The sequence below is a fragment of the Culex quinquefasciatus genome, chromosome 2 (genome assembly GCF_015732765.1).
Source record: "Culex quinquefasciatus strain JHB chromosome 2, VPISU_Cqui_1.0_pri_paternal, whole genome shotgun sequence".
NCBI classification, from domain to species: Eukaryota; Metazoa; Arthropoda; class Insecta; order Diptera; family Culicidae; genus Culex; species Culex quinquefasciatus.
The window spans coordinates 166339212-166365446 of NC_051862.1; the positions used below are offsets into that span (position 1 = coordinate 166339212).

The window sequence follows — 26235 nt, forward strand, 5'->3', positions numbered from 1 at the left end:
AAGTGAGCCCCTCGATTTCTGGGTAATGATAGCAGCAGTCTTGCCGTAAGACCTGGGACCACATTTCGCGGAACAATGCCACCGTAGCCTAGACAAATGCATGCGCTTCGTATTTGAATTCACCGCGTTGTTGTTGAACACAACTTCGAAGAGAAGAGCATTTTTGGGCGTACTGAAGTAGAAAGGGAATTCGGGAACTTCCTCAAACCAAGTTGAGGTTAGGGGGTGGTCCAGAAATTACGGAACACTAGATGTTAATCTTCAAAGTGACTAAACGTGACGTAATCTTTGAGCGGTCCCTCCTTCAGAGAGGAACCCCGGATTGCATGCTATTGCTTCATGCAGATTTGACTACGCGGCGATGACGATGCACCGTTAGTTCTGCGGCACTGCCATTGTCTGCGTACACACGAACGCAGAGGAAAGTGCGGTTTTCCGCGGTTGGAGGAGTTCGCTGGCATGCATCAAGATCTAACGGGGCCTCGGCGGGTTTGCATTTTTGTGTGCTTTCTGTGGGGGGAACAATGGTCTTCCCGGCTGAAATTGAGCGAACATTTGAATAATTACTTCACGGTTGGACCAACTGGTGTGGAGTACGAAGGTTTTAGCAGGTTACATTACTTAAGGTAATGTTAATCCATAACTTTAAATACATGAAATTTTAGATTCGAACCCATTTGGGAGATTCGGATTTTGACAACCTAGAAATTCAACCAATCTACACAGTCCAGCGTTCAATTCCAAGCCATCCATCAATAGCTGGTTATTCACTATATCTTGAGCAAGTTTTCCCGCTGGGACCAACTCTTCACGATGACCACGAATTGACGTCCCAGAGTGGCGTCGCATACCTAACCCCATACGCTATGTAGGTGATCCACAAACTCCAGCAACTGCCCAGCTACACGTGTGCATCAATCATCATCGGCTTCACCAGGCCTGAAGAGAGCGCACATATTATTCAAATTCAAAATCATGTTTCTTAATTTCTCCCCTAACCCTAACGAACGCCACCGCCTCGGACCTTGTTAAATTGCTGCATTTTCTGGGCAGCTGGACCACATCCTCAGTCCGGCTATTCTTCGCTGAAGCTGCTGACCGGTACAAATTGTTACTCATGTTTTCCCACCTCCAACTCCCCGCTCAACTCTTGGGAATGATCGCGCGCATCGTGATCACTTATCGAGAGTTGGGCGCATAAGCGACGAACCTCTGCGCGGCGATCTATATCTGCGGCACCAGCAACTCGGACGGTTGATGGACTCCAGAAGAGAAGCACTAGACAAAATCGAAAGATTGATGGATTTCGGGGCTCCGCAGCACTTGGACAAGGTGCATTATTCACCCTTTCGATGGGCTTGTGGTCATACCAAACTACTCGGGAGAGGGGAAATTAGGGAGTATATCCACCTAGAAGAGAGATGGTGGCGTTCTTGGGATTTTTTGGAAGAACAATTTTCATTTGATGATCATAACAGATTGTGTAAAGACGAGTCCGACTTTGACTCCAACCCTCCAAAAAGACCTGACTCCGACTCCATACAAACTTGTTGACTTCGCTTGGAGCCGGCAATTTTAGCGAATTGCAGACTGGACTTCGCCATGTGATGTTGTCTTAGCCCTAGGAATTGATAGTTGGAACTAGAACCAGATTCTCACCACCATGACAGTCGTCCGTTGCCGGCCGCTTCCATCTCCTCCACGTACCAGGGACTAGGAAACGGATTTGGCAGGCGGAATGTGTTGATGCTAAACTTTTTTAAGAGGATAAGGGAAAATCTCCACGGTATCCTAAAGTAAGTTTCGCTTGGAGTTGTACGATTTTTTGAGAAGAATTCACCAAATCTGACTCCAAATTAACTCCAGATCCTCAAAAATGCCCGACTCCGCCTCCCACTCCGACTCTATAGCTCTTATAAAGACACTTGAGAAATGGTAACAATTTCTTTGCAAATGCAACCTCTTTCGTCCTTAAGAAAAGCAACTAAGGGCATTAGCTGTGGAGTCCCCCACCCCTCAACCATATCCTCAGTTGAAGCCATGAAAGTGCCTTCATTTTCGAGGCCAAGTCGCAACATCAACGCGCAACAGCGCAAGCGCAAGCCTGAATGCAGGAAATAATTAAACACGATTACTATGCGTTAATAAAAAGGTCGAAGCCAAGGTCTGGAAGAAAGCCCCGAAAAAGCAGCAACACACAGTCAGGGAAAAAACGCATTGAGAGAGACCCCGTGAATCAAGCGGGAGATGATGAGAATAGATTACGGAGACGGACCTTAGAGCAAAACAGGCTCAAAGAGGGTTGAGGGGAAAGATGCAACAGATTGTGTACCTTTTTTGGGATGGTTCTGGGCTGGTCGATGTGCGTACAGGCAGAAGGTAATTATGCTGCGGCACCTGGCTAGTGAGGGGTAGGCAAGGTGCGGATCAACTCTCGAAAGACCTTAGGAATAGAGGTCAACAATCTCTGCTGGAGGTTTTGGGAAGGTGGTGTAGCAAATGCGGTTTTTCGTTGCGTTGCACCAGAAGGGGCTTCTTTCACTCCCCGGTTGAGGGACTACAATGCTGCTGCTCTTATTGGAATCCAATTTCGGCGGAGTTCGAAGAAATCGGCTCTCGAGAGGTAGTGCTTGAATCAGCTACAACAACAGTGTTTGAATGTTTTTGTTTTGGTTTTTGGGAAAAGAGAGTTCGTTTTCATGCCAGAATTGGTCTTAGGAGACTCGCTAACGGGATACTAGTTGATCTTTGGGATATCAAAAAAAACTGATTATTTCATAAAGATCATCAAGACTCTTAAAGACATGGTTCAACCTCATTGATCTTCTACCTGGTTACCTCAAATTTGGAGTCAAAGAAACCACCAGAAAATCAGAGTATGCCCCAACCAACCTTTTTCTTCATCTGCCCCAAAATGGTACATCATTCCGTCACAGCACTCCGAACTCGGGGAAAAAAATGCAAGCCAATCAAATTGATTGCATTCCCCTTTTACCCCAACTCTCCAACTCAAGAGCTCTTTCATTACACGCTCGACCGGGTTCGGTGACCAGCGTCCCGTCCCGCGGGACTAGACCCAGAACTAATCGCGTTCAATGGATTCCGAGCGCACTTTGAAGGACTGCTTGGCCCCGCCAGAACCCTGGAATCAAGGCTCCGAAATCAAAGCTAATGCGCGAAGCAAGATTTGGTCATCTCTCCCCCAACTCGAAAAACATGGAGTTGGAGCACTTTGAGAAATCTTTTTGATGAATCTCTGCACCCAAGTTAGGGTCGTTGAGTTTGTCAATATTGAAAGCATCTCCTGCAAGAGCACCTTAACTTGGGTGTACCCCAGCGATCCTGTTCGGTGCACTTCCCTCAACGCGTAGACCTTGAGACCAAAACGCCACAGTCATACCCTGGGATAGAGAGAGCGAAAGAAAGGCCGCTTATTAGATGCATTAACCCTTCGGTGTACCCCACCCTTCTCTCTCGGGCCCGTTGATTGGGATGAGATGGCAGAAATTGCTCGGCAGAGACTCCAGCTGAAAGTGCATGGAGTTCGATCAACGCGGAGGTAGAAGAAAAAAAGTATTTACGCATCGAAAATAATTGACGAAAATAGCCCGACGACGACTTTGGGACGGAGCTAATGGGAAGAACGTCCAAACCGCGTTGATGCATTCCCCCACCGCGGTAATGCTTTTTATTTCGTTTTAATCACCGAGCTTTAGAGCGTAGAGGTTGCATTAGAAGAGGGCCCTCCGGGCGCAAGATGAGAAATTATGATTACACTCTCTCTCTCGGTTGTGGAGAGCTCGCGTACTGATGAGATCTAATCAACTTTATGGGCTCTTCCTGTACTGGGTTCTGATGGGACCCGCCCGGGATTTCTCCTTACCCAAGGGTTTAACCTGGAAAATGGCGTAGTTATTGTGAACTGAACGGGACTATTCGTCTAGCCTTTAGTCAGTTTTTTTTTATTTAAATCGCTTGAAAAAGTAAAATCTTGGATTTTAAATGTTTGGAAACCTTGAATCTTGAAACAAATCTGACAAAATAAACTGAAACAACCTGGAAAGTTACTATTATCAAAGTAAATAGCAAACTTGTATTCGAAAATTGTTTTTTTTTTTACTTTTTCTACATTCTGAATTACAAAATATGTAATGGGTAATTCTCTACCAACTCACACGAAATCGGGAAAAGTTGCCCCGACCCCTCTTCGATTTGCGTGAAACTTTGTCCTAAGGGGTAACTTTTGTCCCTGAACCCGAATCCGAGGTCCGTTTTTTGATATCTCGTGACGGATGGGCGGTACGACCCCTTCCATTTTTGAACATGCGAAAAAAGAGGTATTTTCAATAATTTGCAGCCTGAAACGGTGATGAGACTTTTATGTAAAATTAGACGCCCGATTTGATGGCGTACTCAGAATTCCGAAAAAACGTATTTTTCATCGAAAAAAAAACACTAAAAAAGTTTTAAAAATTCTCCCATTTTCCGTTACTTGACTGTAAAAAAATTTGGAACATGTTATTTTATGGGAAATTTAATGTACTTTTCGAATCTACATTGACCCAGAAGGGTCATTTTTTCATTTAGAACAAAATTTTTCATTTTAAAATTTCGTGTTTTTTTCTAACTTTGCAGGGTTATTTTTTAGAGTGTAACACTGTTCTACAAAGTTGTAGAGCAGACAATTTCAAAAATTTTGATATATAGACATAAGGGGTTTGCTTATAAACATCACGAGTTATCGCGAATTTACGAAAAAAAGATTTGAAAAAGTTGGTCGTCGTAGATCATAGCCGTTCATGGTCACCCGCGACAGACACGGACGACGAAACAAAGAGAAACGCAAAAGTAACTTTTTCAAAACTTTTTTTCGTAAAATCACGATAACTCGTGATGTTTAGGATTTTAAAGATTTTTTTTTTTTTTTTGAGTTTTGGAACTATTTCGATAATGTGCCGATCTTACAACGATTCTTTTTTTCGATATTTGTCAGTTTTAATATTTCTTTAAACATGCACAGTCCTTTGAAAATTAATTTAAGATTTGAATTTTGTAAACCTGAACAGCCTTAAAAACTATATGTAAGCATTTCGACATCGTCGTGCTATCTTGTCGCACCCGCCATTTTGACGTTCCGAGAAAAACGCGTTTTAATGTTTGACCTTGAATATTCAAAAACGAGAGCACGCAATGTAAACAATAACAAACACGTTTTGTTTGGCTCGCCATTCTGTGCATTGTCCCAAAGTTTGGTTGAAGTTGGTTGCTGGAGTCCCGAGTTATAATTACAAATGTTTACGGTAGTCTAGCTTGTACGTGCGACAAACGCATCCTGACTTTCCTGGCCTGAAATCCCTTTGGTCTTTTGTCGCACTTACATCAATTTTCATGGAGTGACAAGGTAGCACGACAAGATTGAAACTACTATCATATGTAAAGTGACAAAAATGCACGGAGTTTTTTCGGTTTCTGTTGAATATCTCAGGATTGAAATCGAATTTTGGGGATCTGTGAAGGTCAAAAGGTGAGGCATTGTGAGCTGCACAAAATGGCGTTCTTAACTCAATTTGGCCCAAAATGCACGTACGACAAGTTAGCACGATGGTGACGATTTGTATCCTTTCAGATTTTTTAGACCTAAATTTCTTCAAGTATTTGAATCTGTAAATATAAAATATCATTAACTATTTAAAAAAAACGGACTTCTAAATTTTTTTTAAGTGCGATTTTGCAGTCTTGATCGAATGGATCAACAGTAGGGATTTTTGTCGCTCCAAAAAGTTTATACATAAAGTAATTTAAAAAAAAAAAACCATAATTTAATTTGAAAAAAAATCGAAGAAGTATTTTTACGATTTCGTATATTCTAAGGCCATTGGAGTACTTTTATAAAGATTTATAATGATTTTTAAATATTGCTTTTTTTATTTGATTTTGATTAGGAGGCCAGCTAATATTTAACATTTAAAATTTTGCTGTAATGTTATCCAAATCCTGAGAATTTGCCAAAGTTACGACTGTAAGATATTTATGTACCCTTTTATTGTGTTGGGAAAGATTTGAAACAAGTCTTAAATTTTAAAAATGGATTCATAAATTATAAAAAAATATAAATATTTTTTTATGAAAAATAGTATTGCTGAAGAAGAATTTGAAAACATTGAGAGCCAATACAAAACTCCAGAAAGCTCAAAACTTCAAATTCAAATGTAAAATATGATCTCTTTTGAAATGGATTTTGACGGTTTAAAAAAAAATTGCGTATTTAACACATTCATGTTTTGTAAATGCAAACCATTTTTTGAGCTCAGTAATGCTTCAAAATACTTTTTATGACATCCAAATTTAAGAAAAATTTAAGATTAAAAACATGGAAATTTCCAGCATCTTCCCTACCTCCAGTAGGGCATATCGATCACCAGAAAAAATGCGTACATTGCACAGCTTCAGCTCGAAATAAAAAAACCAGACATTCAAGCTCCCCCTCCAGCAAAAAAAAAGAGGAACAGCAACGCACCAACGCGAACCGCACGTAGGGAAAACATAATCATAGAAATTGGGTCTGAAATTGAGGCAAATGAGGCAGAAAGAATTAGAGAGAAGAAGCGCCCAAAATTTAGATGAAAATTACGGATAATAATGCAATATTTTGGCCCAGTGCGTTGTCTACGCCGAACCCACGTGTGAGTTGTTGTGGTTTTTTTACCTCCCCAAATTTCGGTGAGGGTGCGGGCGAAATTCGAGGAAATTTTCGTAAACAGATTACGTGTGAGCCGCGCGGGTGGAGTGGAGCGATGGGTTTCCCTCCGCCGTTTTCTTCTTACGACAGACACTTGGGGAGATGCGTAAGGTTCACCGGAAATTGTTGATTTTTAATGAGGCTCAAGGACGTCGAGCCGTTTCTCGTGGGAAGGCCGTAAAACGGTTCAACGGTGTTGGTGAGGGAGCGATCTTGTTTTCCACGTGCGAGAGTGTGCGAAAGGTGAATTTGCAATCGAGCGAAGCGAATTAAGGTTCATTCAGCGCGGTTGGATGCGTTTTCGGCGTTCTAACCTTAACGGGGTGTCACAGATAAGCGGACGCGGTCTTCTTCGCTGCGATAAATCTTACCCCCAACGAGAGATAATCGGTGCTCTAATTGCTTTTGGTCACTTTCCGGTCAACATACCTGCAAGGAAAAAAAGGAGAAGAAAACGGTTCAACATTAGTAAGGCATACCACACACCACACTGCATAAGACAATAAATCTTCTTATCCAATTACGGATTCATCACACCCGTGTGCACTTCTCCCCTTGATAGGGCAGTGATTTTAACGACTATTTGTCCGCCTAAAAGCCTCTAAATCGTACAATGCCGGTAGCATAACTGTCTCCCATCTCCTAGGGAACCACACCGTCCAAAAAATAGTGCAAGAGGAAGCGAAGAAGTCCAACCAACAAAAAACTGATACATATTTAATTTCTTTATGAGCACCCCGTGCAACGCGATCATCGAAATAGAACTATAAAAAGAGTCATTTTGAGTCACGTAAAGTTACAAAATGAAACCTTTCTTGAACAGAATGAATGAATAATGGCATCGAAAATTATTATTCAGAACTTTAACCGCTACTTCTGAACAAAAAATCAAGGTTGTCGAGTTGGAGTCAGAATCGAAGTCGGTGGAGCCGGGTCATTCTGAAAATTCTGCTAAGCCGGAGTCGAAGCCACTAAATTGCCAGCTGCTAAAATAGGAATCGACTTATTTAAAAAAAAAACAGCTTCAGTTGGAGTCAGAGTATTTTTTATAAATTGGAGTCGGAGTCAGAGTATGTAGCTAAATTTATCAAAAAAGCTACATTAGAAACATTTTTGGTTTTAAGTAGGCAGTTAACGTCATGTCATTGTCTACGCAGTTTAACATTTTTATGAATTATTAAAAAAAATGATGCAAAAATTATAAAAAAAAAATTATTGAGTCACTTTATTCAAGTTTTACTGTTTCAATAAAAAAAATTTATTTGTATTTTATTTTTCAAAAATATACTGAAGCAAAATCCTTTTTTTATACATTGACTTAAATGATAAGGTTAATGAATAAAATGTTTAATGATTAAAAATCAGTTAATAGTCATTTTATAATGTTTATAATATAGATATGCATCGTTCAGGCCCTTAAATATTTAATTAAATTGAAATTTTCGACACTTAAAATTATTTAATTATTTTTGATATTTATCTAATGATTTTTCAATTAGATCTTAAAATGTCTATAGTTCATATAAAATTAAAAACTTTAACAAACTAATTTTAGCTTAGGCGTTAACATTTGATTGAAAATCTGTTTTAGTCTTTTTCCCAAATATTTAAAATTGAATTTCTGTTGAATCCAAACAGTTTTGAATTGTATCAAAAAACATTTTTTTGGATGTAAAATACTTTGAATTTAAATAAAAGTTCAATTGAGAAACAACATGGAAAATTTCAAACAAAACAGATCTTAATTTATTCAAAAAATTATAAAAAAAATCATAAAGGTGGTAAAAAATGCATAAAAATTGTAAACAGCAGCAATTTAAAATTTTCATGCATTGTTTACCACATTTATGTTTTTTTTTAAATTTTATAAATAATTTAAGATTAATTTTGTTGGAAATTTTCCATGTTGTTTCTCAATTGAACTTTTATTTAAATTCAACTACCCCACTCTGAATTGCAACGGCCACAGACGAAGGACAGTCACTGATTGATAACATCAGATTTGAAAGCAAATAATAATATTTAAAATTGTCTGTTGCCAACTGCAATATTTGAGGAAACAAAAAAGAAACACCAAAAATATATTGGAAAATTAAAAAAAAATATCTTAATTTATTTTTCTCAATTTTCTATCGCATTCATAAAAATGGAAGTTATGCATTACAAAGCAATGAAAATGAATAACTTAACATTGTGAAAACATTAAAGAATTCATTTCATTGTCATTCTTGTCATTCTTCTTACAAAAATCGATTTAATTGAAACACAATTTATCACCAAAAGTAAACTGTTTGTAGGATTTTTTCTAACTTCAAACTTAATTTTATTTTTTTAACTCCATATTTTAACAAATATTCAGAAATCATTTTAAAAAAATGTCTTACGACCCAAAAAGTTATATTGTGTCTTTGGTTCATTCAATGACATATTATATCTATGCAATTCATACAAAAATGGTATGTAAATATTTGAAAATTGTAACTTTTGAAGAATTTCAGTGTCTTGGGCATAGTTGAAAGTATTGATGAGGACTACTCAAAAAAATGTACATGAAAAATAATTTACAATTTTGTAATTAACAAACTTCTGAACCATAGAAAAGTATGGAGAAACATTAGGCTGTCAAGTAATGATTTTTTGATAAAAATATTTGAGTCAATAAAAAGTTTTGATTTCAGTTTTTAATTAAAATCAAATTTGCATTCGAAAAGTACTTCACAGATTTTTTGATAAAGTACACCGTTTTCAAGATATAGCAACATAAAGTTGAATTTTAACTGGAAAATTCCCGTTTTACAATTTAAAAAAAGTGTCCAAGATTGTTCATTCTTGATTTTATTTTTCTCGAAAAGTTAAGATAATTTCCAATAAAATTGCCCAGAAGACATAAAAAATTGGACCATTAGTTGCTGAAATACAGCGAATTAAAGAAAAAGAAACAAGAAAATTGAAGGTCTCTTTCAAACATTCCCACATTTTTCAAATGCCAATAAGCAACTAAGGGTCCAATTTTCAATGATGAAAAATGAAACATTTGAAAAATGTTATGATATTTTAGAAAAAAATATTTTGAAACTTTTAGAATCAAGACTAACATTTCGAATAGGCGTAACATTGACTTTATTTAAAAAAAATTAGAACCAAGACCAACATTTCAAATAGGCTTAATCAATATTACGCCTATTGGAAATGTTAGTCTTGATTCTATTTTTTTTTTTTCAAAATATTTTAATTGTGTCCATTTTGAAATGTTAGTCTTCAATCCAAAACTTTAAAAATGTTTTTTTTTTCGAAAAGATCATGGAATACGTTCAAAATCACACAATCGAGAATTAGGTAAACTTTTGAACTTAAATCAAGCTATTTAAAGTAGAAACTTTCGGAAAACAATATTTTTCTAGCGTAAGAACAGCAATACTTCAAAATTTTCACCATTTCTCCCCCTTCAAACCCCTTTTACGCCGCGACAAGGAAAGTCCAAACCCCCTATGTGAGGCGCCCCTGGGCGCATTATCTTCAACATAATCTCCATTTAATTATCATCTCATTTCGCCGCCGCCACCACCGACATAAGTCATCATAACCAAAGAAAAACAAAAATGCATCCCGAGTTAGAACGCATTGCGCGGAACTTTTCTATTTATGTTTGAGGTTATGTTGGCTTGCGCCGTTGCAAGTCATGCCGGTCAAGTTGAAAATTTTACGAGCTTCCATCAACATAAATTGCGTACATTTTTACGACGGAATGACTTTATGAGCATGGCTTCAAAAAAAACAACAGGGGCGAAAACAAGAAGGGTCGATCATAAATATGCACTGCAGTTGGGCTTGACGCTTTGAAAAGCTTTGCGAGGAAGGGGGAGCTTTTTGGAGGAATTCAGCAACTCTTAAAATGCTTAAACTACTTAATACTGGCTGCAGCATAAAATTTGAATTGCAGGAGGGGGCGCGCTCACGCGCCACTGCAGCATAATTTATGCGTGTAGGAAATGACACCATAAAAGTTCGAATCACCACGAAAACAACGGCCACAACAGAAATGACAAGATGAGGACAACTGCGAGCGACCGAAAACTAGCGCAACGGACTGTGGCGTCTTTGTCCCAATCAGACGGGCACCGTAAAAACAAACATGTAAATTTACATGATTGTTTATGTAAAACTAGCAAGTAGCGTAAATTGAGCAATTTTTTACAAGATTTTTGAGTTTTAGAATAATATCAAAAAAATTAAAAGTGCCTAAAACACTAGAAAAGTCAAAAAGTAACAAACTGGCACACAGTGGTCACTACTGACCGTGCCTGGTGTAAGTGTGTGTGGCGTTTGTCAGTGAGTTGATGAATGGGAGCTGGAAATGAGAACCTTTAATGTCAGCGCGCGGCAGCCGGAGCAGACTGGACTGTGGAAAAAGAGACCTATTAAAAAAGGTGATACGCACAAGGCCTGCCACACACTAGAGAAAGCGAAAAGAAGAAAGGAGGAATGGGAATGCAAGAGTAGGAGAAGAGGAGACAGAACGAGAGCGCACGTAATTGTGCACTCAATCGAAAGGTTTTTTGAAAAATTGTAGTGGCGGCGAAGGTGTTTTGAAGTTTTGGAAGATTGGGAAGATTTACAGCAAGTCATTCCTTGAGACAAGAGATATTTTCGAAAACAATGGATAAGTTCGGGTTTCAACAATACCTTAACATAGCATCATATCAAAACTGATTACAGTTGAAATGTTTGCAATTTTGTTAGAAATATCATACATTAGGAAATAAATGTTTTGTTTCAAAACAACTAGAATTGATCATTTAGTAAACCAATTATTTTTCCAATTTGAAAATCTAGATTATTTTACAAAACAACCAATGAACCATGGGTTCTTTATGTACATACGACCTTTTGAAAAATAAAGCGAGCAATGATAAATAGCTGAACTACTTTGAAAAAATCAAGTTCAAACAAACATATTAAATCCTTCAAAATAAAATAGACTGTGATTTTTTGTAATTCAACTTTAAACCAAAAGTACTTGAGAAATCAACAAACATTTTTTTCAAATAAATTGAAGAAATGTCTGTTATTATATTTTAAAATGAAAAAAATAAAAAAATTAACTATATATCAATCATCTCGCTGAAGTAATTTTACCCACTTTCTTTGGTAAAATAACAAATTTTGTTGCACACACTTTCTTCGGTAAAATAACACATCTTCTTGTACAAAATATTAAAAAAAATAAAGTTTTAGAAAACATTTGCAATTTTACATCAGAAACTGCAAGGTGAATAAAATTATGGTAATTTTACTTCCATTATATGTGAAAAACATATCTAATTACACCATAGAAAATAATTAATTTACGAGTTGAATTTTTTTTTATCAAAATTGAGAAAAAAAATAATTGAACAAGTGTTAATTTGGTGTTAATATTATGGCATTTACTTACTAACATTTTTTTAATGAAGTGAATTATGTAGAGTTCATCAAATAATCAAATATTTAACACTCTTTCGAAAATAATTCTTTGCATGTTAAATCTTTTTTTCGAATTTTGATGGTACTACTTTTCTAATATGAGACTGTCTATTATGGAATTGAAAATAATTATAATAAAAATTTAAAACATTCTAGAACATAACAAAAACTTAGCAATGTAATAATGATATATTACATTGATGTAATTTAAAATTACAGACAATCATGCATTATTTTTGGTATTTTTGCTTTTGCTTATTTCAGTTTAGAATATCAAAATCGAAAAAAATACAAAAAATCAATATTTAATATTGATGTGTTAGAAATAACGAAATCCTACATTGTTTACAATGTTTTTCGTTTTTTTGTTTAATTATTTTCAAAAATTAAAACTGTAAAAAATATTTGAAAGCTTTAAGTTATTTGAATAATACTGCTTCAAAATTATTTATATAACTATTTCAAAATATTATTAATTAATTCAACTAAATACAATTCGGTTATATTGGTGAATAATCAAGATACAATAAGTTTTTTTTTTTTGAATTAAATATACTTTATTGAATCTTTCTTATAATAATTACATTTGGTTTACATAATAAGTGGTCAGCTGTGGCTCTTCAGCTTTAGTTTGCTTTTCGTGATTTAAACACTGTTCATTTTCATAACTTTAAAAGTATATGATTTATCATTTTTGTAACACCAGGTACAATGAGGAAAAAAATAAGAAAACATAAACTAACTTAATCTAACCATAAACTAAACAGATACAATAAGTTCTTTTGCAGTTCATAATAGAGTTTTGGAGTTCCTTTCAGCTGTGTTGCATAATCAATTTTGGAACAATTATTTCTTTTACTAAAACACTAACAAGAGTGAAAAATTAAAAAAAAATCTTACTGATGAAATTATTAATATTTGTATTATATTGTTTATTTATTAGCTTTAAAGCGAGAGTAGATTTACAAAACTATTAACTAAGTTCAACTTTTAAAAGTTTGTGATTAGTTAGGTTCGTTAAGATTGGAATAAATTTCAGGCATGTCATTTATGCAGCCTGCTCAAATCAAAACTTGTTAGTTTTTTGGATGTTTAAAAATAATAAAAATACTTAAATATTTAGATTAACACTCAAACGCTCGGGTAGTCATTTGACCCCCATTTTTTTTCTTAAAAATTTCATAACTTTTGATAGAATTGACCAATTTGGATGCTTCGGGTTGCAAAAGATCCAGATTTGTCTATATTTTTAACTGTCAGATGGCGGACAAATATGGTCCACTTTTACCGGAGATATTCCGGATTCCGTTGGGGTACCTCGGCCCTCTATATTGGTTTTTGGGCAATAGAACAAAAACCTTTTCACAGAACAATGCCGGAAATGATGCAAAACTTCAAGGCATCATTCTTATGCATTGTCCTGAAAAAATAGTTGGCATGAATAAATCCTATGGGGCACCGGAGCCGGTTCCAGTTGGGCACCAATCGACATCAGCTCAGTGAACCGTTTCCGATTGGAACCTGTTCCGGTGTCCGAAGGTCTTGATCATGTTATGTATCTATGCAGAATGATGTATTAGAATGATGCCTTGAAGTTTTGCATAATTTCCGGCATTGTTCTGTGAAACAGTTTTTGTTATATTGACCAACAACCAATATAGGAGGGCCGAGGTACCCCAACGGAATCCAGAATATCTCCGGTAAAAGTGGACCATATTTGTCCGCCGTCTGACAGTTAAAAATATAGACAAATCTGGATCTTTTGCAACCGGAAGCATCCAAATTGGTCAATTCTATCAAAAGTTATAAAATTTTTAAGAAAAAAAATGGGGGTCAAATGACTACCCGAGCGTTTGAGTGTTAAGAATGGCGTTTTTTTTTATTTATCTTCTAAGCGATCTAAAACAATCCAAAATTTGTAACAAATTATACCAGAAATTTTTCATTATGAATTTTTATATCGATAGCTCACATATTATTCCAAAACCAAGAAAAGGTTTTTTTTTTAAATATGTATTGCTGTCTTTCAAACCTTCTTAAATTTGGTACACATAAAAAAATGCTGTTAATATTCATCAGTAAATGGTGGCAGATTTTGTGTCAAAAAAAAGATTAATTTTACCTCTGAAAATGTTGAATTTTCATCAGTTTTTGGTGAATATTCATCAGATTCACATTTTTACACATTTTGTATGTAATATTACTCAAAAAAGAGGTAATATACAGCCTAACAAATTTTCAACATTCCAAAATTCAACTTTTTTTCTGTGTTAATATATTGAAAGATCATTAATTTATAGCTCAGATATAGAGTAGCATATCATAACGGGTATGTTCAATTTAAAGCTTAGATATGATCAATAAACCAGTACAAATAAGTGTAGTCGAGAAAAACTTCTGTTAAATGTATTGTTATTTGGTAAAATTAAATTCTTTTGAAATTAATATGAAAATCCTTGTTTAACCTTTTGACTGTCCAAAACAGCATCATCGGTATCTCATGTTCAATTCATTCCATCAATCCTATTTTATATTTTGTATGGATAACACGTTCACCACAAACCCGTCAAACAACGAACCGTCAACATACCTTTACACCGAACAACAAGCAAACAAAGCACTGCAAAATTTACAGTTTTCTCCCAACTCAAGTCTTGTAATGCTAAACAACCGTTACCTGTATGCGCTGTTGAAGTTCGGCTAATCAGCATCGTCCCGTGATTGCCAAACCATGGTTCACATCTCACTTCAAATTGCAACTAAAGAATAAATTTCACTCCGACACTTAGTTCGAACAAAAGAACTCTTGCAACAGCACTTCGGTGCGGCACTTACCGGTGCAAAACCAATACTGACCGAGACGACGATTGTGCTGTTGTGTGGTTGCAAGATTGCAAATTTGCATCCCAAAGTGACTCCCGAAAGTGTTCCAGCGAAAACAATGAGCCCAAACAATACTAACACAAAGACAGAAGGAAACGGGATCTCTCGTGTGTTTGTATTGATCGATATTACGGTTGTTGTTTTGTGAAGAGTGATCTGCACAGCTTCACTCTGTGCCCACAGTGAAAAAAGTAAAATTCTTGAAGGTGTAAATTTTGACATTTTCAAATGTTCTTTTATCTATATTTTTATTGAAAATGTGGAAAAATATAAAATTGATTTCTTAATAAATTTTGTAATATAAAAATGATTTTTAACTGTGCACAAAAGGTGTGTTTGTGACAAGACCCCGTTGCGTTGCATTTAAATACCAATAGACGAGCCTCAAATTCGAAAAAGATAGAAAGAAAAAAACGAAAGAGGCTTGCAGTAATTGTGTAATAAGTCGGGTACCGAAATTTGTTTACCAACACTCTTCATTTCACCTCTCTCGGCGCAGACACCGACGTCTGGGCGCGCGCGGTTTGGCGGTTTGTGTGTCGATTGTTTCGTTTCTCACGTGTGTGTTGGGGGCCTTTTAAAGATATCCGAAGATGCCGAAAAAACGGTGCCGGAGAGGAGGGTGTGAGAGCGAGATGTTTGAGTGCAGTTTGTGAAATTAAAAGAAAACAAAACTGTAAAATTCCGTTGAATACCGATTGGGGCGGTTTGGAGGTGTAAAAATTTGTTTGTAGAATTAATGTGGGATAATTTGAGGCACTTGCATAGTTTTGTTAAATTTTCAAATAAAATAGTAAACACTTTTTGTTGAAAAAAAAGTAATTTATGTGAAACATTTCTGATTTTAATTTTTGTTCATGTAACAATTTCCAAAAAAAAAAACAATTACACAGTGAAACCCCCTCTCCCTCTCTCTCACGTGTGCATGGTGGTCAAATAAATGCCCCTAATGATATCGATAAGCAAAGGCATTTTGGAACCATTTAACGAAAGCGAGAGAGAGAGAGGATTGCCAGCGCGATCACTTTCGAGTGGTCACTGTTGAGTGTGCGTGCGTGCGCAATTATTTGATCAAGCCGCCTCCAAAAGTGACTCCAAAGTGATTTCTGCTCCCATTGCGCGTGTGTGCGTGTGGCGCTGTCAGTGTGCCGTTCGTTAAGGCAGCACACACAATTTCGCTTAATCAGCAAAATGCTGCGTTATGATTCGTTTTTATTTTGTTTTTTTTTTTTGGGTATTATTATTTTCGACCAAGCTAACAAAAAACACACGAAAAGTGAGACACAAACAAAAGTGGCCCGAAAAATGCGTTTCGACGCAGTTGGCCACGAGCCACACAAAGAGAAAAAACAAACACACACTGGTTAAGGGTATCGAATTGAGTTTTGGCAGGTGCCGATGCACTTAGATTGGCAATTTGATGCCACGTTATTGCTCGCCGTGTGACATGTGTGTGGTTGTTTATTTGCTTGCGCAATCGGAAAAGTGCGCGTGTGTGACGCGCGAGCCACAATTATGCATTGGCGTAGCACAAAAATGTGTGTGTGTGCACGCTAGGTGCCAAGGTACAACACGCTACTATAGATAACCCAAAATTGGGACCTTGCCCAATGTGTATTACTTTCGGAAGGTGTGGGCTCAAGTTCCACGCTGAGCTATTCATAACGTGGTCAGGGTGTAACCAACACCAGCGCAGAACAAGTGCGTTGACATTTCGACGTCGTCGTGCTATCTTGTCGCACCCGCCATTTTGACGTTCCGAGAAAAACGCGTTTTAATGTTTGACCTTGAAAATTCAAAAACGAGAGCACGCAATGTAAACAATAACAAACACGTTTTGTTTGGCTGAAAATTCTGTGCATTGTCCCAAAGTTTGGTTGAAGTTGGTTGCTGGAGTCCCGAGTTATAATTACAAATGTTTACGGTAGTCTAGCTTGTACGTGCGACAAACGCATCCTGACTTTCCTGGCCTGAAATCCCTTTGGCCTTTTGTCGCACTTACATCAATTTTCATGGAGTGACAAGATAGCACGACAAGATTGAAATTACTTTCATATGTAAAGTGACAAAAATGCACGAAGTTTTTTCGGTTTTTGTTGAATATCTCAGGATTGAAATCGAATTTTGGGGATCTGTGAAGGTCAAAAGGTGAGGCATTGTGAGTTGCACAAAATGGCGTTCTTAACTCAATTTGGCCCAAAATGCACGTACGACAAGTTAGCACGATGGCGACGATTTGAGTATTGACCGAGTTGTGGAATTTTTTAAATGGCATCGACTTTTGTTTTTAAAATAGTTCAATTTTAGCATGGAACTTAGACAGTAATAAAAAGGAAAAATACATTTTATACGACATAATATGTGTTATTTTCTTTTGCATTATTTTACTTACTGTTCAACCTGAAAAGAAATAATATTTCATAATAAAGAGGCAATATTACCCTTTCACATTTCCACCTTACTAAATTTACATTAATTTAGCTGTGTATTATTCAAAATTAGCATTTTATTAATGCAAAAACATCTCCAGGATAGAATCTTGAGATTAATCTTGATCAAAAAAGAACACAAAAGAAAATTGCTCATAAATTCATTCATTTCGTTTTGTTTACAAACATTGTTCGTCTGTGAAAAGTGACAGGTCATTTTTCTGCCCAATAATTCAGCTGATTTGAGTTCACCGATCCTTCGTGCGCGGGAGAGGAGAGCCATGTTCTCTACCATTTTTTTCTCTTGATGAGCGACAAAAGATTTGTTTTGATGAAGATTCTTCCATCGCTGATCAAGAATTCGCAAAATTATGCCGATTTAATTTTTGTATTTTATTAATTTGGACGAAACTTGTATTAACTTTTTCTTTGGCCAAAGAAATCATTTTGCATCATTTATAATTCAATTACAATACAAAAAATTCTCCGTAAAATTATGGCAACGGACAATACAAAAAGGCTATTTAAATATTCTAAAATGTATATATTTAGAACAAATCTGGAGTTTTTTTGAAAAGGTCCAATAAACCAAATTTTCAGTTTTTGCTTTTTGGGTGTTTTTTAATAGCGCTGACTCAAGGCGGTTTCAAAAACACCTAAAAAGCAAAAACTGGAAATTTGGTTAATTGGACCTTTTCAAAAAAAAAACTCCAGAAATTTTCTGATCGAATTGATGTTTTCGGCAAAATTGTAGGCATTGCTTAGGGCTTAAAAACAAAAAAAAATATAGTCACACTTAAAAAAAAAACTTTTTTTAAATGGGGTTGTCACACAAAGTATTGAGTAACGCAAAACATTTTTTAATTTCTAAATTTTGAATATTTTTTAGATGGTAAATACATGCCAGCTTTGGCACAAATTGATTAAAATTTATTTGGCAGGATTGCCAATTTATCAAAAAAATCTTTTTTTTTAAACCAAGAACTCAGCAAATATGCGTCTGATTTTCAATCCCAAAACATTGAGGTATCGAGATTTTTTTTCATAATGTTCAAAAGGCCCAATCACACATATTTTCGACCATATTGAATCAAAGCTTGTTTCAAATAGTCATGATAAAATAAAAAGAGCTTATTATAGTTTCGGGCAAGATCTTCAGCGTTGTCCTTAAAAAAATAATTGACTAATTATTAGTTTGACTTTTAACAAATTAATCTTACCAAAAAGATAAAAAAGGGCAACAATTTGTTACCAGTTTGTTGAGTTTTTGAAAGACCGTTCAAAATTACTTGAAATTTACAAAAGAAGTGCCACAATAATTTATATCACTGGGACAACTGAGTCGTAAAAAACCTCAAATCTAGATAAAACCAGAAAAGTGCACCACGCAAATGACAATCAGAAGAAAAAAACAAACATTATTTTCGATTAGAAGCGCTCGAATAACGCTCGAAACTCGTGACGGTAATGACAAACAGCCACCACACACAATCACCACCGCTGATGATGATGATGATGACTTTGATGACACTACGCCGTACTACAACCGAGAGCAGCGCGCAGCGTATTTGGTGTCCAAATTTTCATTCACGAGCCCGCGATTGCATAATGTTTGTTTTTTTTTCCTCTTCCACTGGTGTGTTTGTATGCACTTTGCAGTGATCGCCGGTGGTGGGATTTAAAAAAAAGGTGCACACACTTGCATGACCGGTTTTGTTTTGTCAATTTTTGTGTTTGTTTTGCGGTTGAGATGTTGGACTTTGCGTTTTATGGTGATTTGATCGCATTTTATTGAAATGAAATTGATTGTCATTGAAATCGGAGGTTTAAGCAGCGAGAGAGCGAGATTCAATTATGATATTTTGTGTGCGATGCGTCCGAAATAAGTGTGTGTTGGTGACAATGCAGCACTCATCGCTGCGCGCGATCAGTTGGTGTGCGTGTGTTCTCGCTAAGAGCGGCTCAGTTTCGAAATTGCGCAAATCCAATTGCAAACAAGTCTTCAATCCCCTTTTCAAGACATTTTTGGCTCACCACGTGTTCTCCTTGTTTGCACTTCCCGGTGCGTAGTTCTTTTCGGTATTCCTGCGGTATTCTCCGCTGGATCACCCTTTTTCTAAACAAAATTTCTAAAGAAAGGAAAAAAATCCCTGCAGTGAAGCGTAAATCACACTCTCGTTACACGTCCTGTAACGGTGTGTGTGCGTGCTGATTTCGCCTTACCTGTTTGCGCGTCCCCTGTTCAAATGCAAAAGAAGACGCACTTCCGGAAGTGCCCCTTCTTGTCAAATGGCGTCAAATGCGATTGGAATTTCCTAACCTCCGAAAATTATTTCTAGAGTTGATAAGACCCCCAAAAATGTGCCCGCTATCGACCCAAATTTCCCCCAGAATCACACTGCTGACCCAGTAACGTTATCTGCAGCCGAAATGCACCGCGCAACAACTCTGTCAACAACGGTGGTGGTGGTGGTAGTACACACAATGTCATAATCATCGCGTAATGACTGATGAGAGCGTAGCGGCTCCTAAGCCGAACGGTACACACAAAAGAAAAGGGCCGAAAAGAAAAGAAATCCGCCGAATTGTCCTCTCGAGGCCCCCTTCGGGGCCGCATCCTTTTTTTTCTTGAATGAAGTGAACCCAAAATAAGGAGCAAACACAACAGAAAAAAATCGTCTTACCCTTATTGGCAAATGAGACGAACAAAAAAAGCACGATTCTGGGTGGTGTCATTGGGTAAAAATTTTGCTGGAGATCCGATTTTTTTCGCTGCTTTAAAGTGTGTGTGTGCGAGAGCCGAAGGAGTGGCGACGAAATTTGAGAGCGACCTTGAGATTGTTTTGCTCTTGTTTTGGGGCGAAAACGCAGCGCAGCGATGATTCAAGAGGTTTGCTTGGCTTCTTTTCTTCCTTGTTTACTTGTTTAACGTCAGTCAGGGCACATTTATCGGTTGTAATTTTGGAATTTACGCGGTTGCAGAGATTTCTGGTGTGGAGCTGATCGAGTGGATATATTACATGATTATTGCACGAGGGGCTTTTTAATAATGAATCATTGCAGTTTTCGGATGTTACACGTCACAACATTATGCAGCTGCAAAAGTTCTTGCGTAATTCATTTAATGATAATTTGGTTTTCAGTGACATCATTTCAAACAATCATATTTCATGAATAATTTGAGTATTTCTACATCCAAACCCAAATCAACGCAAAAAAGAAGAAAAAGCTCTCGCAGTACATTGCTAAAGATTTAGTCTCTCACCCAAAGTGCTACGGCTCGAGTCTCGATGTTACACAATGAGTTCAGGTGATTTTTTGGTTGCTCAAGTTTACGTTCAGAGGGATAACTACCAAAAGAAGAGAGTGCAAACGGCGAAGAGAGCATGTCTGCGTTCGCTCTGCCTCTCTGACAACAACAAATTCTCGTGACATAGTGGTAAAGAATTAAACTGCAGTTCAAAGTGCCACGGTTCGAATATCATTGTGTCATTTTTTTGTTTTGAAACATTTTGAAAAGCTGAATATAGACGGTTAGCAAATTTAGTGAGCCCGAGGTCACATTGGATCTAAGAACGTCGTCTTCGGCATAGCCTCTTAAATTTTTTTTTAACAAGATTTGGCCGCTCAAAGTTGAGTATAGTAATCCCAAAAATGCATTGTCAAATTATAATCCCAATTTGCCTACCCACCCAAGCGTAACTTCCGGTCACGCATTCTAGTTTTCCAAAAAGACTTCAAATCAGCGGGAATGACTTTCTCCTCATGCAAATAAAAACGCCGCTCGAGGCGCTAGTCGCTGAGAAATTTTCCCAAATTAGAAATAAGGGAACGCCGAAAAAAGTAACAATTAGAAATGCAAAAAAAAACCAAGCCTGGAACCTTTCATGATTCGTCCCATTCATATGCTAATCACAACTCGAAATTATTCCTTCAATTTCCCATGTCGCTGCGTTTGTGTGCGTGCTCCCTACATGTGCATTAGTGTATGCTGTGTATGCTGTCCGATTCCCCCTTTCTAACCCTAGGAGGGAACCCCTCAAATAACAAGGAAACACGGACTGCACGCGCGGTCACTTCCTGCATCGCAGACCCCCTTCTTTATTTCCACTTCCTGAATCCTAATCAAACAGGATTCCAATTGGACACTGCGTACTAATTTGGGACGGAAAAGTGCGTCAGAAAAAAACGGGTTTGAAATTCATAACTCCACTAATAGGTAGTGCACTTTCACCCTTTCCGACAGAGCTGCCTTTGAAAAGATGTTGGAAAAACTCCAACTCGAAACTTCGTGCTTTTCATGCCGTGTTTTTTCGCAAACGTAATTGAATTAATAAAACAAAAAAAGGGAAAAAAGAACCGCCCAAACATTCTGCTGCTCGGTTTTACTATCGATTTTTTTTCCTGTTGTTGATTTTTTCGACATTTTTCCATTTGCATTTTTTTTTTTTTTGCTGCCTCCACTTTTCAATCGAATCAATTTATGTGTACGTCGCAGCAGCATAACTACCGCCTAACAAACTGCTGCCTTTTGGGTGGTTTATTGGTCCTGTTTTTTTTTTTGCTTGAGGATATGTTTAGCTGGCTACCTTGTCAGAATTTACTACTGACAAAAAAAGTGAATTTGTTGCAGACGGTGGCTTGCCATTGAGTCACGTGCGGATTTTTTGTGTAATAAATTGGTCGAAATTAGTTGTTTTTTCTTCGTAAAAACGTTGATTAATCACGATTTAAATTAAATTTATTTTTATTTAAGTATCAATATAAGTATTTATCCAATAAAATAAATCCATCTAAATATGTAATACAAGGTGCTGAAAATCACTGCCAATCTATCACAATACTCATCGTTGAAAGTGATACAGGTGACGAAAATCTCTCTCAAACTCTCAAAAGGATTTCAAACAGAAAACACAAAAATTTTAAGATAATTTTCATAAATAAACCTTTGCATTGCTATTTATCAAAAGCTAGGTTAGACCCAACATCCTGATTGCTCAGAATCGACATTTTCATTCGTGGGCACAAATCGGACACGACGCTAAACTGCTCTGATAAATCTCTACCGTCTGTCACTTCCACACCAATCGCTACTGAAAACTCTCTCTTTCTCTTACTCTCCCTCTCACTCAAATCGGTTAGTGCAGCGAATGGCTCAGAGAGGCAGATTGCGCTGCGTGGTTCTAAACTGACTCAAAAAAGTTTGCGAGCAGTTTTGTTCTGATCACTGATTAAGCTGCAAAAATCAATGTTTTCAAAAACGTTTCGCATTTTTGCCTTCCTCACGTTACTGAGGAAAGGCTATAAAATCACTCGAAAAATGAACTTCTCAATTAGACCTCCTAGACCCACCATCATGTATACCTTTCGATTCAGAATCAAATTCTGAGCAAATGTCTGTGTGTGTGGTGGGATGTTGATCAAAAAATTGTCACTCGATTATCTCGACATTGGCTGAACCGATTTTGTCCGTTTTGGCGTCATTCGATCCGTCTTGGGGTTCCATAAGTCGCTATTAAAAATTATGCAGTTTAGTTAAGTACTTCAAAAGTTATGCGAAAAAACGAAAACCCGTCATGCTATACAATTTCAGAAAGGAATTTAAAAGGCCTTTCCAACGCGTCGAAGACATTGAAGATCTGACAAATTTATCAAAAGTTATAAGCACTTAAATGCTTTTTATACGCTTTTTGGAGGCCAGATCTCAGATATGTTGATAAAAACGTTATCCGGATCTTTCATGTGACCTATCGTTGGATAGGTATTCAAAAGAGCTTTCCAACGCGTCCAAAACATTGAAGATCTGACAACCCTATCGAAAGTTATATGCACTTAAGTGTTATTTAGGCACTTTTCGAGGCCGGATCTTAGATATTTTGATGAAAACGTTGTCCGGATCTATCATGCGACCTATCGTAGGATGGGTATTCAAAAGAACTTTCTAACGCGTCCAAAACAAGTGTTATTTACGCAATGTTTGCATTTTGGATGGCACCCTTTAAATGTGAGGAAGGCGCCAACCACCTAAGGGTGGATTAAGTAACGTTTTTTTGTTTACACAGCATCAAAACCACATTTGACAGCAATATTCATCTTGCAAAATTCGAATTAACGGCAAACTGTGGTATTGCAGGCCAAGTGAGCGCCGCGCTCACATATTGTTAGATTCTCTCCTCTCTGAGCACATTCGCTTGTGACTGCCGTCAACGAACGGAGTGGGAAAAGAAATTCACGAAGTAATGTATCGCTGTGTGCGGCGATTGGCCAAATCGCTGATTGCTTGCGAATCGTGGCAGCTCACGAGTGAACTCTGATCTTTGATTCGAAAAGCTAGACCCTTGGGGTTTGACCTATTGATTTTTTTAAATTTTTAACTTAATTTTTTTTTGCAGGAAAATGACAGTTTAAAAACAACTTACATACATTTGATATTGATTTTGGAGCTATTATTTCAAGATCAATTCGCGCAATGGGAAAGCGAGATTTGATCTCAATCGAATACCTCTTTCAAGCGCTGATTTTTCTCGTCCGCTGTCAATGACCTCTGCTCTAATCCCGACTAATTGCACCCAACAGCATCAAATCGGACAAGCTGTTACCGGATGCTGTCCACCATCGCAGCACTGCGCAAAACGCAGCCTGAACCGGACAGCTAACCTTAAAATCTCCTAACAAGGGCGAATCCCGGTTTCCATGCGAAACGAATCGCCCCGACAAAATAAAGCAGTTAAATCACACACACATACAGAATCCCATCAAAAACTGCACTTCCACGTGCCGCATGTCCTGGGCTTGCTGCAGCAGTTCATTGCCCTTTTGGCGCAGCATGACGCCACCACCACCCAAAGCCGCCTCGAACTGCAGTGAGTTGTGTACGCTGCAGTCGGAGAAAGAACCAAAAAGAGAAAAAAAAAAAACAAGACAGGACTGCATCGAGAGAGGCACTTGCTGCAAAAGGGAAAAAGGACACGAAGAATAACAAGAAGAAGAAGGGAGGGAAATAAAACCGAAAGTGACATCAACGAGGGTTGATTTTGGGTAGAAGTGGAAAGGAGGTGAAGAGAGGAGAGAGATCAAACATGCAGTTGCACACAAAAGGGTCAGAAGAAGGAGGAGGCCAGGTTGGTGTGGGAATCAAAAGCATAGAGAAGCATAATCAGCAGCATAAAGGGACCGAGTGCACCGAGTTGGAGAGATAGAGAGAGAGAATTAGGTTTGCCAAGAGAAAGGAGGGTGAAATGATCTCGATCTTGATTAGCGTGGCGTTGCGTTTGTTGTTGTTTTGTTGCGCAGTGTTGCAAGAAATAAAGGTTTTGTTTTCGAGGTGAGAATTTGAATTTTATATTACTTTTGCGCACTTTAAAAGCTTATGATCTACGAAAAATCTGACTTCTCTTGAATTGTTGTCTTTTTTTGTATTGTGCAAGTTGAATAAACTGCTCTTAAGTGGTTTAGAATTTTTAAATTCAAGATGGCGTTAGACTTATTGAGAAAATGCTTCTAATAGGCTAACAACCATTCAAATTTGGCCAAAATGTAATCGAAAAACTCGAATTGGTTTATGTTTAACAAAGAAAATAAAAAAAAGAAACACACAAACTTTTAAAAATTGAAATTTCGGGTAGTCGTGACTTCAGTTAATCGAGTCCAAACTCCTAATTTGCAACTTGTAAAATCAAGAAAGATATACAGTCCAGACTCGATTATCCGTAGAATCGGTTATCCGAAATTTTGTATGGGACTTCGGATAATCGAATCATGAACAATTTTTTTTCGTTTTCTTACTTTTAAAATAAAATTCGAGTTAAAATGGTTAAATGGAGTTAAATGGTTTATTGCGTATTAAATTAAAAAATGCATGTTTTTCATTATTTCATCACCGCCATCTTTGATTTCAAAATTCTAAATAACATTAGAGTAGTTTAGAGGTTACACTAAAGCTCAACAATCATAAATAACACAACGGAAAATATGTTTTTTCGTGATTCGATTATCCGAAGTGAAGTTTTGCTAAGGCATTTGGATAATCGAGTCTGCACAGCTAAAAAATTAGTAATCCAGCTGCGTGTAAAAGGCCTGGGTGTAAAATAAATATTGCATTATTTTCTGCAATTTTATGTAATTTTACACCCTAAAATATGTAGCCCATCAGTATGGGAAACCTACTTGACCGAAATGTCAAGCTCATATATGGGTTTATCCTTACAGCGTTTCATCGGTCTGATGGCCGAGTGGGCTAAGGCGCCAGTCCTTACTGTTGGTGCTAGGTTTGAATCCCGTCGGTTGCAACTTTTTTTTGTTTTTGCAAAAAATGTACATGCAGTGTGTAATATTAAGTGTTTATTTTGACGAAGGTGATGTGCATGCTTTTGCATGCGATTTTACCATCGGATTTTTTGCTGTGTGGACTGTATTTTTTTATCTGCGAATATATCTATCATAAAAAAAACAACTATTTTTTCATCAAAAACGTTATCTTCAATAAGTTCCACTCCATCTTTCAAATCTCCCAACAAACTTCAAAGGCAATAAATCATTTCGAATTGTTTAAAAAACGCACACTAATCAGTTTAACCTCAATTCATCAAGAAACCAAGCTGAAAAAAATCTTGCAATCACCAAGCAGCGAACAAATATGGGAACACCTTCTCAACGCAGCTCCCCTAAATGAAAAAAAAAACGCCAAAAAAAGAAGAAGTTGCCCCAACCAGCTCGAAAAAA

General features: G+C 37.0%; 1 protein-coding gene across 3 annotated transcripts in view; it reads right to left on the bottom strand.

Moving 5' to 3' along the window:
• LOC6041960 (zinc finger protein chinmo) overlaps positions 1-26235 on the bottom strand; it is a 147530-nt gene that overhangs the window by 117898 nt on the left and 3397 nt on the right. For 2 of the 3 annotated variants that reach the window (XM_038258432.1, XM_038258430.1), the window contains exon 1: positions 14880-15118. The exons of the other annotated variant lie outside the window; for it this stretch is intronic. The gene's annotated coding sequence lies outside the window, so the exon portion shown is untranslated. Of the gene's footprint in view, positions 1-14879; positions 15119-26235 lie in introns of those variants that run through there. 3 annotated transcript variants of the gene reach the window in all.